The sequence below is a fragment of the Nannospalax galili genome, unplaced genomic scaffold, assembly GCF_000622305.1.
Source record: "Nannospalax galili isolate Female #2095 unplaced genomic scaffold, S.galili_v1.0 scaffold109, whole genome shotgun sequence".
In the NCBI taxonomy this organism is placed as follows: domain Eukaryota; kingdom Metazoa; phylum Chordata; class Mammalia; order Rodentia; family Spalacidae; genus Nannospalax; species Nannospalax galili.
In genome coordinates this window covers 920,077-937,706 of record NW_008360315.1, presented here as the reverse complement: position 1 = coordinate 937,706, position 17,630 = coordinate 920,077, and the positions used below count along the sequence as shown (strand labels likewise).

Genomic DNA, 17,630 nt, shown 5'->3' with positions numbered 1-17,630 from the left:
CTAGAATATTCGACCTGGAAAAACTTAAGACATTTTTCCTAAAGGTTTTCTTTATATAAGTTAAGAAAGGGAAGTCCAGAGAAGGTAACCCATCACCCAGGGTCATGTAGTTAATTTAGAAGCTTAGAACCAGTATAAAAAATCTGCGAGTGGTCTGCCTCGATGGGGTCTGTTAGACTCTGTTACTAGAAAGACAGTTGTTAAGTGTTTCGACCTGGAAAAACTTAAGACATTTTTCCTAAAGGTTTTCTTTATATAAGTTAAGAAAGGGAAGTCCAGAGAAGGTAACCCATCACCCAGGGTCATGTAGTTAATTTAGAAGCTTAGAACCAGTATAAAAAATCTGCGAGTGGTCTGCCTCGATGGGGTCTGTTAGACTCTGTTACTAGAAAGACAGTTGTTAAGTGTTCCAGTAGAGAAGACAATAATGGAGATTGTAACCACAGACTATTCCTTCAGAGGAGTTGACTAATGTTTTACCACATCTTTAACTTTCTTCCAATTCTCATTCTAAACTAATGGGCTAAAAATAGCTTAGGGCTCAGTAAATCCTTAACTGATTATGGGATGGCAGACATTTCCTTAGATATCCGATGACTGAGAAGACACTGGGAATGAACTACAAATGGAACAGGTGTACTGTCAGTAGTGCCTTCATGCTGCCAAGTCAGTCTCACAAACAGATCACAAGTCAGTGTCACAAACAGATCACAAACAAGATCTTTGTTGTTTTTATTATTTACTTTTTTTGAGACAGGGTCTCCCAGTAGCTCTAGCTGGCCTGGAACTCACGCTGAAGACCAGGCTGACCTGTCTTGCAGAGATCTATGTGACTCTACCTCTGGCGTGCTGGGATTAAAGGTGTGCACCACCACAAATGACCAAAGATTATTTGTAGAGGGCTGTCATGGAGATAGCCAGGTGTGGTAGTGCATGCTTGTAATACCAACACTCTGGAGGCTACGCAGGGGGACTGCTGTGACTTTGGGGCTAGCGTGGGATACACAGTACTCTCTGTTTCAAAAAAAGAAGATGGTGCGGTGGTTATGTGCTGTTTTATCATTTTTCTTCAGCTCTGGTAGCATCCTGACTAGATTCTATAGTCAATTTCGGCTGTATCAGAAACACTTCTACTTTCTGTTGGTCTCTGCTTCTATCAATAGAGTACTTTTCTCCCCCAGTATTTCTCTCTTAAAAAAGAATGTCTTTTCTACTCATTTGGAGTATACATACAGGGAGATTCAACATTTATACTCCCATAATTCTTTCTGTATGGGTGCAATGTGTGTATGGTGTATGAGTATCTATACACATGTGTGTGGGGATGTGCACACCCATACACACCCACGTGGAGGCCAGAAGTTGATATTGGGTGTCTTCCTCTATTCTTCACCTTAAATTTTGAGACAGGGTCTCTCACTGAACCTGGAGCTCGCCAGTTAGCTAGAGTGACTGGTCAACGTCTTCCTGTCTCCACCTCTCAATGCTGAGATTACAGGCTCACACCAGCACACACTCTACACGGGTGCTGAGGATCTGACCTCAGGTCTTCATGCTTATAGAGCAAGCACTTTACCAACTGAATTAGCTCTCTAGCCCCTCTCCCTCATTTTTTTATGTTCCCTGTTAATCTATAGTGTTACTTCTGCAGACTTTGAATTCTTGCTTGTAATCTCATCTCTCAACTCATTTCTTGAGAAGTCACTGGTGTATTTGGGTTAGAGTCTCTCAATTCAGAGTGAAGCCAGCAAGAACAGCAGGGATCTGTAGTCCTGGATACAGCAATGAGTCAGAACTCTTTTTGGGGCCTGGCAAAAGTGGTCAAAGGCTCCCACAGAACAGGGAGGACTTCTGTTGAGGTGCTAAATCCTTGTGGACCATCCAGAAGTCAAGTGACCAGCACTGCGCCTGTGTCCTCTAACAGCCCTGCAGTGTGTACTGTCTATACATCAGGGAGTAATGTTCTTTTAAAAAGATTTTTATTTTATGTGTGTATAGGCATGAGTGGCTGCACGTATGTATGTGTACCACATATGTGCTGGTGCTCACAGAGGCCAGAAGAAGGTGCTGGATCCCATGGAACTAGAGTTACAGGTGGATGCGAGCTGCCTGATGTGGGTGCTGGGAATCAAAATCAAAATCAGGTCCTTAGCAAGAGCAGCAAATATTCTTAAGCACTGAGTCATTTCTCCAGCACCATTTAAAACATTTATTATTAAAGTATGTATATGCATGCACATGTGCACCATGGCACACATGTGGAACTGAGAGACAAGGGGGTCAGAAGACAACTTTTGGGAGTTGGTTTTCTCCTTCCCTTGTGGGATCTAGGAATCAAATACAGGTTGGGGACTGAGCTCAGGTCATCGAGTATCCTTGGCAAGTGCTTTTATCCACTGAACCATCTTACCAGCCCAGGGAATAATATCCTTAGCACACTTTCCTAACTATGATGCAGTCCTAAACCAATTGTGAGTTTACATTTTCTTGCTGGTTCTGGATACTCTGTGTAAATTCTCATGGCCTAGACAGTGAATGTGTCTTTGTATGTAGACAGCTTCCCAACTGGCCAAATGTAATTAACTGGGTGGTATTGGGGGAGAGAGGGGGAGAGAGAGATTGAGATTCCCATACATCCTTACAAAGGGTGGCTGATTATTTTGCAAGCACACAGCCTGTAATAAAACTACCAAACTCATTATGGGCCTCAGGATATTAGTGGTACCCAGTAAAGATAGAGAAAAACTTCCATGGGGACATGTACTGTGTACAGCCAATATTAAGAACATGCTGAAAATCATCCTGCAGTCAGGGAGCTGAGATCATAGTAGAGCAAACCACAGAGCAGGGCTTCTGGGAGAAGAAAAGGGATGGGCTCTGAAGTTAAGGTCAAGAATAGAAATTCTGGAGATGTGAAAAGCACTTGTTTTGAATTTTAGGATTAAAGCCCACAAGCTGCAGTGAAGATATTAGCCCCTTTCCTTACATTTTGCATTTCACTAGATGTCACCTGGGGGTCCCCTGGTCCCTCTGAGTTTCAGATATCTCTTAGGTTCTTCCCCAATCTACCATTCTCTAAGCACAGCAACCAGGACTAGGACTGGAGCTAGCGAAGGGAAGAAATGATGAGGGGTGGAGAGAAACGGGAAGGATGAAGGGATTGTTAGTGCACAGATTAAAAAGAATCTCATCTCACAGGTAATCTTCATAGTCAACTTGATTGGACTGGTAATTGCCATGGAAAAACATCTGGGTGTCAGTGACTGGGTTTCTAAAAAGGTTTAACTGAGGGGCTGGAGAGATGGCTCAGAGGTTAAGAATACTGGTTGTTCTTGCAGAAGACCTGGGTTCGAATCCCAGCACCCACATATCTGTAACTCCATTTCCAGGGGATCTGACAACCTCTTCTGTCCTCCGCAGGCATTGCACAACACGGGTGCACTTACCTACACACAGGCAATACATGCACACACGTAAAATAAAAATAATAAAAATTAAAAACAGGTTTGAGAAGGGAAAAAATACTTTGAATGTGGGTTACACCATTCTATGAGCTAGAGACTGAATAACTTGGAGGTTAGCTGAGCACCAGCATTCCTCTCTCTCTGCTTCTTGACTACAGATACAATGCATCTGGTTGTGTCCTACTCTTGCCATCATGTTTTCCTGCCACAATGGACTATCCCCTCAAACTATGAGCCAAAATAAACCTTTCCTTCCTTCTAAAGAAAAAAGTCTTACCACAGTGTGGCCAGCTCAAACTGTGAGCACCAAGCCATTTGAGACTTGAAGGATGGTTCACAGAAACCGCTAGTGTACCATAAGGCATATGATAACTTCTCTCCACAGAGAATAGTACTTCTTGTGTGTGTAGAGGACATGGATTAAAGTGCTCATCGCATGAGGACCTTCCAGTCATATCCTCCAGATGTCTTCTTCCCGGTATAGATGTGAATCAGCTGTGAATCAACCCTGACTCCTAGCAAGGCTGGCAGGGACCATCCTTCTGGGTGCAGCCAAGGCTTTCGCCTCCAATCTCACTTCTGGGGCATTTCAGGGTAAGGGCTGAATCTCACCCCTACTACCTCTCTAAAGTCTGGACCAAAGGCAGCTGCTTAACACAGTGTTTGTACCCATGTCACTGATATAGCAGCTGATCCAGGTAAACCTTTGCTGTACCACTGGGGTCTGACCAAAGTGGCCCACCTCAAGTATCTGAGGCTTGAAAATTTTCCTTTCATTTGGTAATTCACTTCAGAGAGGCCTCATGTCTGTTCTTTTAATTTGAAGGATTTTAAAGAATGTTACATAGACAAAAATTGTACATCCCTACATGGAATAGTGTGATGCTTTGATACATGCTTACAGTGTGCAATGATCCAATTGGGGTAATTAGCAATTTCATCTCAGACAGTCATCATTATTTTGTGGTGGGAATGTCAAAGAATGCATAGAATTTTCAGAAAATACAGGGCAAGGTTAGATGACTAGGAAGGTAGTAATAGGTCTAATTTAAAGGACATAATGTAGAATAAGTCCACTTATTCTTGTTATTTTGAAGCATATGGTAAATAGTTAACTATAGTCATCTCTCTGCATTGTGTAGAATATCACAACTCATTCTTATTTAACCTCATGTTGGTACTCAATATCCAGCCTCCTCCACACTCACCTCTGCTACCCTCCCAGCCTCTAGGACTCACCTTTTTAGTCTTCACTTCTATAAGACTAATGTTTTTCACTTTTAGATTTTACATAAAAACAAGATCATGTGGTATTTGTCTCTGTGTCAAGCTTACTTCACTTAACATAAGGTCCTCTAGGCCCACCTATCTTGCTGAAAACGACAAGACTTCCTTCTGCTTTTTTTGGACTGAAAGATATTCAGTGTGTGTGTGCATACGTGCACTCAAGTGTGCCGATATGCCTGTGTGTGTGTTCCTTATCTATTTTAAGGAGACGTCATTTTTTCATTAACAAAATTTGCCATAGTGAAATGTGGTCCATACCTCAGAATTTGTTGACTTTGCTTAGTACCAGGCATTCATTATGTTTATTATTTTTTTAACCATCTGTATGTAGAGACTGCCTTGAAGATAATTAAAATAAAGCACTAAACTCTTAACTGATTAGCAGGTACATTTTCCAGCAGTTCCTCATTTAGAGGAAAGCCAAAGAAAGCCACAGTGTGTGAAGATCCTTGACTTACTCCCATCTCATCTCCAGCCTCCTGACACTTCCCTTCCCATCAGAGGTCCTCCTCATCCTGGGATATTCTAGGCACATGAAACCTTCACACTTACAATTTAAGCGTATTAAGTTATGGGATCTCTAGAAGGCTTATTCAGTGTTTTCTGATCCTCAAGATTCTGCTCAAAAGCCACCTTCTCATCAAGGCCCTGTCCATCCCTCCCTGTTCTCACAATCCACCTTACCTTGTCTTTGTCTTCGTGGCATAATTACACACTGTGTCCTTCAGGCTGGGTGGCTGCTGTTCACTGCTGTTCCCAGAATCTAGAAACATACTGCCCTGAGAGCAAGTGCTTGAAGGTCTGCTGAGTGGATATATTCTACTTTATGTCCTTTAAATTAGACCTATTACTACCTTACTAGTCATCTAACCTTACCCTGTAGTTCCTGCAAATGCTATATATTCCTTGACATTTCAGGTAAACATGTCTTTTTTTTTTTTTTAACTATAAGACTATCTTTAAAACTAGAGCCCCAAATTTCTTTGTTGTTTTAGACAAGGTTTTATTCTGTAGCTCAAGCAGGCTATGTAGTCCAAGCTGGTCTCAAACTTACATACTATTACTGCTTCAGCCTCCCAAGGGCTAGGATCACAGGCATGAACCACCACACCCAGTACTAAACTAAGACTTTTTAAAAGTCAGTCTTCAGAAATGCATCTTTGCCTTGCAGTGAAACTTAAGCCTATGCACCTGGAAGGTGGTCCTGACAGCAGGGGCTCAGGTAACATGGAGGAAGACCTTTGGGATGTGCAATAAAGTTGATGACAGTTCCCTTTCTCCCTTCCTTCTTTCCCTCATTTCTTGCTTCCTTCTACCTCTTGAGACAGGTTTCTGCTATGTAGGCCAGGCTGGCTTCAAACTTGAGAACCTCCTGTTTCAGCCTCGTTGAGTGCTGGGATTTACAGGCTTATGATATCACAACAGATTGTGGGGGCTTTTCTCTATGTCTGAATATATACGTTCTTAATTTGTATTCCAAAATGTCAAAGCATCTGTCACTCCCTATGACTCTGAGTGTTTGATTAAAGCCATTCAAATTCACAGCTGAGGATATGGACCAACTACTGGTGGTTTCATCTTTCATTGGAATAAGATTTCATCCATTTGAAAAAATGCACTTAATAACTGGAGAGGGTAGTTAATAGCTTTTCCTCCTTCCCTGTTTACCAGTCCATTATCACAAAGTGAACTGAATTGCATAACCAACATTCCACATGTGAAGTGGTTTTAGCGGCTTTCACTAAGAACTAGACCTCCATGAAACAGATCAAAAGAGATTCAGTAATTCAAATTCCACATGGCTTAATACTTACTAAGAACGTGACAATAACTTCCTTTGTAATCACTAGCATTTATAGTTTATAAACATTCACACTCAGATATCATCCCCTTAGAATCTTGCTATGGTCTGGGCATAGGGGCAGGCCTGTGTGATTCTGTCCATAAGACCATGTAAGCTGATCTTCCTAAAACAAGGGACTCTAGATAAGCTGACTAGACCTCAGTGGATGGACTTGCACTGGGGAATGGCTGGGGACAGTGACTTGACACAGTGGGCCTTAACACAGATGACAGAGTATATGGGTTCCAGTGGGGGGGGGCTATGGGAGGGTGCCAGTGGGGACAGGGGTCTGAAGATGATTAAGACTGTTTGAGATATTCTGTATGAAATACACAATTCGAAAAAAAAAACCCACAAATTTAAAAACACACAAACAAACAGAAGCAAAGTCAAGTGCTGGCCCAAATCTAGAAGCTTCTTGCTACCCCTTGTGAGTCTCAGTTCAGGGCTCCTGCAACCTGTGGTCCTTGAGTACATAACACAGCTTCGGTGAACTGTCCAAGTGACAAACACATCCAAATTTGCATAACTGTCCAGGTAATCAGTATTTTGTCAACTTGGGACATAAAAACAACTTTTCAGAAGTTAGGTTAGAACTAAATCATCTAGCTGACTTTAGTATAAAGCCTAGGATTATTTTTCCACTAAAGTTACAAGTCTCTCAATATGACAATGTGGCAACTTCTCAAACAAAACCACCAGATCACAGTGAAAACAAGGATTCCCTGGTTTCCACATAGATTTTGTGAAGGAAGACGCTTTGTTTTTCTCTGTTTTGATGGACCAAGGCCTTCCTAGGCCCAGCACCCTTTCTAGCTGTTCTTATGATTTGTCATTTGGGCTGATGACCAATCACCTACCTTGAGCTAAGTGATCAAAACCATAAGGAGCTGGTCCTCCCAATTAACTGAACTCAAAGTATTTATGAGGCTGCTCATATCAATTTAGTACCAGTTGCTCAGGGGACTAGCAAAAGCTTCAGACCAGGACTTTACAAGTACAAAGCATACAAAGCAATAAATGTCATAGTGATTCAGGGGAGGCAACGTGGAAAGGTTGCAGAATATCCCCCTGGGCTTGGCCAAGGCCTGAAGGATGAATAAAGAAGAGAGCATCATTGTTCCAGCAGGACAGAGGTTTTACTGAGATAGGTAAGGGTAGAAGAAATGTCACATGGCCGCGTACGTAAACCTGTGCCTTAGTATGTTTCCGCAAAGTTCATTCACTACCTTTGGTTAGAGTGCCCATCCTGAGAACTCCAAAAGTCCAGTTTAATAAATGTCTCTGATGCTTCTAGCAAGAAACAATAAGGAAGAATGTGTGATATATAATCCATTACTTAGGAAGCAAAACCTAACACTCCTGTGAACAAAAGGGAGGTGACACACCAAAGCCTGGAAGTAGGAATAAGCTACCCATCAATGCTGCAAAAAGGAATCTAGTCTGCAGAAGCTCAGGGTACAGACATCTATGGAGAAATGCCGAGTCCCTAGGAAGGCAAAAGATGAGAATAACTCCAACACTTTCTGGAAATGAATCTCAAGCTTTACGGAAATGGAGAAAAATTGGTTACTTGTGAGAATTCTAGCAAGAGTGGAACCCAGAGATGAGGGCATCCTGGGATGTACAAAGCTTGAAATAAAAACAAACAACAAAACAAACAAAAAAATCAGACAATATCAATCCCCTTCCTTCCAGCTTCCAGCAGAAAGACAGGCAGAGTAGAGTACCAGGTGGCCTGGCCCAGCAGGACGGTCCATCTCAGCATCTGCACTTACAATAAAACAGAAATTTATAAAGTGAGATGAGTCACAACAGCTCACAAGAAGGGACACTGAATGGTTACTAGAAGTTTCAGCTGTCTACATCCTCCTATAAGCATGTCATGAGTAAACTCAGGATCCTCTGCTTTAATCCCTCTGGGTAAGTACATACAGTGGAAATCAGTCTCTCTGGAGCTGCTAACACCTATACTGGTAAGAGCCTGTGAGTGTTGCTCCAAACAGGTGTGCTTCCGAGTATGTGTAACACCTGACACAGATAATACAATTAATTGCATGGGAGTTATTTAAAATGCCTCTCTTCCTTTCCTGCCTGGATGCATAAACCAATCACTGAGTCCCAGGGAGTCTCACACCTAGACACTGCCCTAACAGACTCCTTCCTCCTTGACTTGCTTCTAGTCCCACCTGCCTCCAACCAACATAGTATGCTGTTGCTATGATCAGCTGACACTATAGGATCTTATTTAAATATTTTCCTGGGGCTGAGGACACTGTTCAGTGCTTGCCTAGTATGCATGAGGCCCTGAGTTCAAATCTCCAGTACTGTAAACAAGAATAAATAAAACATATTCCATGCCTTCATTTTGTATGGTGTGAAACTAGTCTTTAACAAGACACACATGACTTTTCATGATCTCATACCCAGTCACCCTTTAATATCATCCCCAGAGCTTCCTCTCTCCCTCTAACCTCCCCCACCTGTACCCTTGCTGACTCCTTGTACTTCCCATGGAACCTCTGTGACCCTCTATACTACCTTCCTTCCCTTGCCCATGTGACAAGCCCCTCCTTAGCTTTGAAGTTTTGGCTAAAAGACCCTGTCTCACTGACTCTGCCCATAACTTAATATTTCCACTGTGACTATCTTTTTTTGCATGTCTGTCTCTTCATTTGATGATGAAATCTCAGACTGTCAACATTTGTTGAATGAATTAATGAATCCATGAATTAATGAATGGACAGAATATGTACTTGAGAGATGCTGGTTTGAAATACAGACATGGAAACACTGGGTGACTGATGGATGCAGTCACAGGAAACCTAATCACCCAGAAAGAATACAGTGGCCTATACAACGAGAATAGATCCAGGTTAGAACCCTAGGAACGTACAGGACAAACTCTTTGAGAGACAGCAAGAATAAAAGAAACATACAGATAGCTAAGGACGTAGTATTCCAAAGATGAAGGCTGAAAAGATTCTGAAAGAAGGGCTTGGTCTGGGAAATAAATGTGAAGGTCGTCAGAATCAAAATGGAGTCGCTTATGTCAACCCTAAGAAGACAGACACAGTTGGGAAGTTCTAAAGGAGGCATTCTTACACATGGTTATCCGATAATATTACAGAAACTCATCAGGACCACAAGCATGCACAGACATCTAAAACTGTATATGAAGTTCCTCCACCCACCCAGCAACTGTGTGCTGAACCTTAGATTGATGTCATCTTGTTAGCTTTCACCAAGGATCACTGTTTCAAAACATCTGATATAATCCACCTCAGCTGGGGCTTTAAGCCTCCTCTTGCCTCAACCTCTTGGATGCTCACAGTTCACTGTGGTACACGTATTCCCAATGTAACACTCAGCTATTCCTCAATAAACACCAATTTTCTTTGTAGAATCTCTCTCTGATTGCTTTTTCTTTTGACTGACAAGTTTATCCTGAGCTAGTATACTACAGTAGGAAATAAGAATTACTGTATCTTTGTGAAAGGATGTTTGGTTAAAACAAATCTTAGGAAGTTATGTAGATGCAAACTATACAATATAAATAAATACAATTTTATTTGTATTAAGATAACTTTTAATCGAGTCCCACTGTAGTTATTTTTAGTAACAGATATTGAGGGTCAAGGGACTCCTTTACTATAATGTTGGAAAACCTTTTTTTCTCTCTTACTAATTTTTCCTGACATACAGTTCAATTTCAGTTCTCAACCATTCTTGTTACAACAGGGTTGATTTCTTCAGTGTAGATTTTTCTAGGCACTCAGAGTTACCAACTCAGACTGTAAGTTTTTACAGGACACACATCGAGGCCTCATTTATTAAAGAGACTGAATACATCTGGAAAGAATAACTGGATTTCTTATGTTTAAACCTGAAGTAGGGTGATCTACCATTAGCACCTGTCACTGATCTCAGGCCAAACAGGAAGCCCTTGGTAAACACTGATGAATGACTGTGGCAGTCTCCCAGTTAGTCAGAGTAACCCCTGCTTTGCAAGCAGCTAAAATCAGGCAGAGCAGGCTTATACAAAATCTTATCCTTTTCAATCTAGTTATATTAAATATGAGTTTTCACAACTCCTTGTCCAAATGTGCATGGTATGTAGACAGCAGAATCATGACTGCTATGAAAAAGGTAATGGACAGAAATAAAGTATAGATGGTTCATATTTATAATGGGATTATATACCAATGACCCATTGTAAAGTCAAAAAATACTGAGTCAAACCATCTTAAATCAGGAGCTGCTACAATTTGAATGTGAAATGTCCCCTCTAGGTTCATGTGTTTGGTTCCCAGCTGGTGGTGATATTTCAGGAGGTTGTAGAACCATTAAGATGTCTATATTGAAGAAATGGATCATTATAGAGAGTAAGGACAAGCATTGATGGTTATAGTCAAGCTCTACTTCTGGGCCAGTCTCTCTCTCTCTACTTCTTGTTGGCTGAGATGTGAGCATGCAGTCCCATGCTGCTGCTGCCATACCTTCCTGCTGCAAAGGACTGTACCTTCTCAAACCATGAGCCTAAATAAACCTTTTTCCCTAAGTAGTTTCTTATCAGATATTTGGTCAATGAGAAAAGTAACTAATATAGGAGGTGTTTATAGTAACATGTGACTTGGTCCATCTACTTCAATTTCTATGACCTTCTATATGAGTTGTGGTGAAACATTTTCTTAAATTATTGATCACACACATATCTGTTATCATTTCAGATCAATTCAGAAATCTCTACCAGCAACTGATTACTACTGGTTAAGACTCCCTTTATCAAACAGAGGGGTTTTGCTATATATTGCTTTTTTAGGAAAATAAATCTGATAGCAATATTCTTGTTTTAGTTTTTTTTTTTTTTTTGCTATGCCAAATACACTGATAAGGAGCCACATAGGGGAGGAAAGGGTTTATTTGACTTACAGTATTAAGTTATAAGCCCATTATTTCAGGGAAGCCAAGGCAGGAACTCAAGCAGTTAGACATTTCATATCCATAGTCAAGAGCAAAGAGAGATAAACATCCCCTCCCTCTCTCTCCTCTCTCTCTCCCTTTCTCTGTCTTTCCCTCCCTGGCAGCTAGCTTTCTCCTCTCTTATATTGTTCAGGATACCTAGGGAATGAGCAGCCTTCAATGGGCTGGGTCTTCCTACATCAATGAACAATCAAAACAGTCCCCCACAGGCATGGCCACAGGCTAACCTGATCTAGGCAATTCCTCATTAAGACTCTCTTCCCTAGTAATTCCAGGTTGTGTCAAGTTGATAGTTAAACCCAACCAGCACATTATCCATTTCATAATGTTATTTTAAAACCCTAAGCCCATTTCCTGTTGTTTACCTATAAAGGGATAGAATCCAAACTCCTCTGTATGAGAAGCTTCATTCCCCTCAGCCTGCCCCTGCCTGTCATCTCATCACATCAATCTGTGTGTGTGGTTGCATGAGCTCCTATAGCTTCTGAAATAGATTACCACAGATTTACTGACTTTATACAACACTAATTATCTTACTGTTCTGTGGTTGTAAACACCACATGTTCTAGTTTCCTTCCTGTTGCTGTGATAAAACACTGATCAAAAGCAACTTGGGGAAAGAAAGGGTTTATTTAGTTTACACTTCCAAGTCACAGTCTATCATGGAGGGAAATTGGGAGGAACTCACACAGGAACCCGAAGCAGAATCCATGGAGGATCTTGCTTGCTGGCTTGCTCTCTCGCTCCTTGTCAGCTAGCATTTTACACAGCTCAGAACTACTCCTTGGGGAATGGTGCCTGTGGACCCACCCTCCCACATCAATTAGCAACTAAACAATGCCACACAGACATTCCCCAGGTCAATAGAATCTAGGAAGTTCTTTGGTTAAGGTTCCCTCCTCTCAGGTGTCTAGGTTGTCTCAAGTTGGCAATAAAAACTAACCAGCATACCGTGTGTCTTAATGGACTAAATTCAAGGAGCTGGTAAGGGAAGAATATGCTTCCTGCTTTGCCAGCTTCTAGAGGTCGCCACACTGTCTTGTGATGATTTTTCATCTTTAAAGCCAGCAACAGCCAGTAGAGCCTTTCACAAGACATCACTGTGACACTGTTGGGTCTCCCTTTCTTCTACTAACCCCATAATGAAACTGGGCTCAGATGATGAAGAATCATCTCCCCATCTGAAGATCCTTAGTCACATCTGGTCATATTTGGGAGGCATTTTTTTTTTCTGCCCAACAAAAGTGGGTCTTTATAGAGGACCCACTTCTCTACTTAAAAGACTGACTCCTCAGCATGCCATGAGATTCTATGGAAAGTCACCACTTTCATGAGGACCTTTCTTCCTCAAAACCCAAGTGGTGCATTCTTCTCTGCCTCCACTGGCCCACATGCAGACATGGACTACAGCACTTATTTTTCACTGTAATTTCTTTGTCTCCAAGCATATCACTGCAACCAGATGGTGAGTCATGATGCCTTACTCATCTCTGCAGCTTCAGAGGTCCAACTATAAAAGTTTGTGGGGAAGAAAATTTAATGTGATATTTTAATGCATGAAGACCTCAGGAGGAGGCAGAGGCAGGACCAATAAATTTATAGAGCCTCTGTTTGGAGTACAACTTTTATGACTGACAGCTTTTAATTAATTATTATCACACAATCAACCCCTATTCTTTTAACCATTCCAGGGAGGTATCATGGTGAATTTAAAACCAACCACTTTCACATTAAAGCTTATTTTAACTGTAGTGTGTTACACTATAAATACTGTCAAAGTTTTAACTGTCTCCCTGGGTTTCATGAGAAAAGACAAGGTACCCCCATTTTCCCCTTGACAATAGTTGAGGAACTATTGGCAGCTGATTACTGTGGGGTGAGGGACTTGACTTTAAGGGAGTGACTCTAGGTAGGTTGACTAGACTCCAGTAGATGAACTTGCACTGAGGAACATCTGGTTACAAATGCTTGACCGGATAGGACTTAACATATATGACAGGCCTATGAAATCTGGTGAGGGGGCTATGGGGGGGGCATGAATGGGGAAGAGGTCTAAATTTGATCAAGATGTATTATATGAAATGCACAAAAATTCAATAAAAATATTTTTTTTTTAAAAAGAAAAGACAAAGTATACCCAAGTGCTAGGATTCCAAGTTAGGGAAGTAATATTACTTTATATACTTTTTGAATTCATATGAACAAACATTTGGCTATCAAATCTAACTGGGCTGGTTGGAAATTGAAAGCAACTTGCCTACAGTATTTATTTGGTATTTCAGTGTTTGAAAGTTCTTGAAAAAAATTAAAGAAAGTAGGGCTGGAGAGATGGTTGAGCACAGGCTGCTCTTGCAGAGGACCTGGGTTTGATTCCCAGCACTCACATGGCAGCTAACAACTGTCTGTAACTACAGTTTGAGGGGATCTGATACCCTCTTCTGGCCTCTTCAGGCATTGCATGCACAGGTGCAGTTACATACATGCAGGTAAAACACTCATACACATTAATTAGAAACTAAAGAAAGTTCCAATTAAGCAAAAATTTAAATAGTCTTAAGTATTTAAATGACAAGTCAAAGAAAGTGGTTGAATAAATTAAGGTCACATGAATGGAAGGAGATCTATTTTTAAAGTCAATGATTTGCTATGCATGCCTCATGGCCCTGACAGCACCACAGAGCACAGAAATACAAGCATGCAAATACTCCTAAAACTTATGTGCCTAGGAACTGAGCTTCAAGAACCCAATGGTTAACCAGGATAGAGAGGATCTTGTTTCGTAACTTGAATACAAAGTCTACTTCATTGTTCTTCTTTATTAGCAATATTAAAATCTTCTTCAACCTAACTTACATCTTGGTTTTGTGAGCTTAAGGTTAGGAGAAGGCAGTTTATGAAGTCAAGAGTTGTGTAAACAGGTCTTTCATTACACTTCACTCTATTTCCTAGTACTGAGAACACTTAGTAATTTTAGAACCAGGGGTGGCCCATCCATTTATATGAAACTCTGCACTCACAAATGATAAACAGAAGCTTAGCTGCATCCTACCCCACATTCATAAAAGGTGAACAGAGGCTCCAGTGCATCTTATAGAGCAGGAAGACATCAAGGCTGAGGAGAGATTCTACTTATTTCCACTGTGAGACCTAAACAGGGTAAGGTGTAGCTGCATGCAGTACTCATAGCAAATTTTAAACTTGAACCAGGAAGCACAATCATCCATGTCCTGGGGCCTTCTCAAACTTTAAAAAAATTTTTTTTTTTTACTTTATGTGCATGAGTGTATTGTCTGCATGTGTGTAAGTGTACCTGTGTAGTGCAATGCCCACAGAGGTCAGAAGGAGTCAGATCAGGTAAGGACAGTTGTTAGCTGGGTGCTGGGAATTGAATCCACATAGTTGGTAAGAGCAATCAGTGCTCTTATCTGTTGAGCCATCACTCCAGCCCCAAAACCTTCTTTTTTAAAATAAATATATAGTGGCAGCTGTAGTAAAACAAAATGAAACAATAGTAAAACTGCTTGGCTACATATTACAGTTTCTGTGTTAGTCAAATGTCAGTAGAACTGCTTTTCTCTAACTTACTCTCTTCTGAAAAGAAATCTTTTCTGGTCTTGTATTTCATCCTGAACACGTTTACTATGTTGTGCATAGTAACAACTGAGAAAAAGTGTTTCATCTAGAAAAAAAGTGAGAAAACTTCAAAAACCACTGTGCTTCTGCAATGCTAGGTTTCCAAGTTTTTAATATAAAGCTAAAGCAAAATAAAGATTGCTGCAGTAACCAAACTTTGAACAAGTGTCTTTAAAAACACTGACAACTGAGCCATAACAGATTTTCTACAGTGTGAATGGGCAGACACTGCACTTGCAAACATTTTCTTTTCTTTTTTCTAGTTTTCTTTATAAACCTTGTGATTTGCAATGCCAAGGCATTTTAGAGAGGGAACAGGTGACGCTCAGTTTAAAACAAAATTAGGTTTGCAGTTTGCTTTTGAAGCCAGTGAAGCACGTTTTCCCATCCAGGCCACGAGGCAATTCCATGTCAACTTGCTATGGTGTCAAATGAGACAAACTCCAAGAGCCCCGGTGGTGGCAAGGCGGCGGCTCTAGGCACCCACTGCTCGCTGCACTCTGCAGCATCCGGACCAGGCATCCCCTGGGTTGTCCAAACTGCATTCGGGGCGGAAGCCACTACACCCCCTTCTCTGTCTGGGGTAAACTGAGGCACCGTGACCCAGGAGATCCACAGCCCGGCGAAGAGCCCCGCCTCTGCGTGGCGTCCTCCTTAGCCTGAGATCCGAGAGGCTTGGGGTCAGCAGGCAGTGGACAGCGCGCTCCCGGCCTCGGAAGGTTAGGGCGCGAGCCTTGGACGCGGTTGTCCCCAGCCCGCTGGTCCCCGCCCTGCACCGACCTCCCGCATCCTGCGACCCTCAGGAGCAGGGACCGCACCGCGTCCCGGAGCTCGCAGCCTCCGCCTGTCCGAGCTTCCGAAAGTTCCGCAGCTCCCGGGGTCGCTGACCACAAACCCAGCGCGGGGCTCCTTCCCACGCTTGCCCCGCCGCCCGGGCTCGCCCACCGGATCCCCTCACTAACCTGACACCACTGCGCCACTCAGGTGGTCGGCGTGCGCCGCTCGCCATGGCCATCCGGAGAGCCCTGCGGCGCCCTGCGCCGAACAGCCGTCTCCGCCCGCGCCTCTCCGGGATGCGGGCTGCGCGCCCGGCTGGCAGAGCGCAGACCTTCCCACCTACCGGCGCCGGAGCCCGCGGCTGCCGAGCATGCCCAGTGCGGCTGCGGGCGGTGCGGACGCCCGGTGCCGGACGCAGCCGCCGGGTCTTCGCTGCAGCCGGCGGCCGGGGCGGAGTGAGCCGAAGAGCGTGGGATCTACCCACCCGAGATCCGGGCCGTGCAGTGCGCGTGGGGGGATGCTCTACTCTGCCAGCCTCTGGGCGGGACCCGGCTCCTGCACGCCGAGGTGACTAATGAGCCCTGGATACTCACGGCAGACGCAGTCGTGCCTAGTAATTGTCGGGGGTTGGGGCGCGGGGGGGGGGCGGGGGGAGCGGGCAGGGCGCTGCCAGCACCGCAACTTTTCTGAGCGTCGCATCGCTGTGGCGTTCAAGGACACGCAGGGAAAGGCGTCCTGTAGTGCCATCCTGCATACCACAGGCAACCAGCCTGCCCACCCACTGACCTACCGGGTCGTTCAAGTCCTCACACCACCTTGCAAGCAGAGCGTCTCGGGCCTTCCCGGGAGACTGCGCGGTAACGTCCAAAGCCGAGCGGATACATAGAAGAGGTTGGCAGAGAGCACAGCAGGTGTTCGTGGCTGGCGCCTGGGTGATGGGATTCCCAGGGGCTTAAAAAAAATCCTCTTAAATTATTTGCAGTTTCTACGTTCTCTCTAACGAACGGTTGGTTTTTTAGTAGGAAAAATAAGTATTCTAAAAATATTTTTAACACCTACATAAGTTTTCTGGGCACGATCCTGCAGCGTTGGTGGATTTTTTTTTTTTTCATTTCTTTTAAACCGAGAGCATGTCAGTTTCTGGGGCGGAGAGCAGGCTCCGCCCCGCTGGAGCTGCTTTGCCCGCCCCCTGGGCACGCCCCACCCCGGCTCCTTCGCTCCAGGACCTCCTCCTAGGTCGACGGCTGCTCAGAAAACGCGGAGCGGTGGATTACGCAGATCCATGCTCCCTCTGGCTCCCACAGTCAGGCTGGGCACAGTCCAGCCTGGGGCAGGGATTGTTGTCGACAAGACAGAAGGCTGTTTGAGTAATCGCAGTCCATCACTGTCTCTACCCCTGACAAACTAAACAAAGTACTGCCGCCGACCCAAAGTCGGGGACTCGGACCTGCAGAAGTGGGTCCGGGTCCGACTGAGCATGCTCCTGACAATGCCAGACTGCCGCCCGCCGCAGCCTCTGGCATCTGGCTTGCCCAAGGCTGGGGAGGCAGCGCTGCAGAGCACCACCTCATCGGAGCTCAGGAGAACAGTGGGGGCTGGTCTTACAGAGCGCAATAGCATCGACACGTGGGCAAGATACCCAC

At 43.6% G+C, this 17,630-nt stretch overlaps 1 protein-coding gene across 2 annotated transcripts in view; it reads right to left on the bottom strand.

Moving 5' to 3' along the window:
• The window catches only part of Mfap3l (microfibril associated protein 3 like), a 45,687-nt gene extending 28,574 nt beyond the window's left edge, over positions 1-17,113 (bottom strand). Inside the window, exon 1 of one of the 2 annotated variants that reach the window (XM_029559545.1) lies at positions 16,778-17,113. The gene's annotated coding sequence lies outside the window, so the exon portion shown is untranslated. Of the gene's footprint in view, positions 1-16,172; positions 16,549-16,777 lie in introns of those variants that run through there. The other variant, XM_008824933.2, reaches the window with a different exon arrangement.
• Between the last annotated feature and the right edge of the window lie 517 nt (positions 17,114-17,630).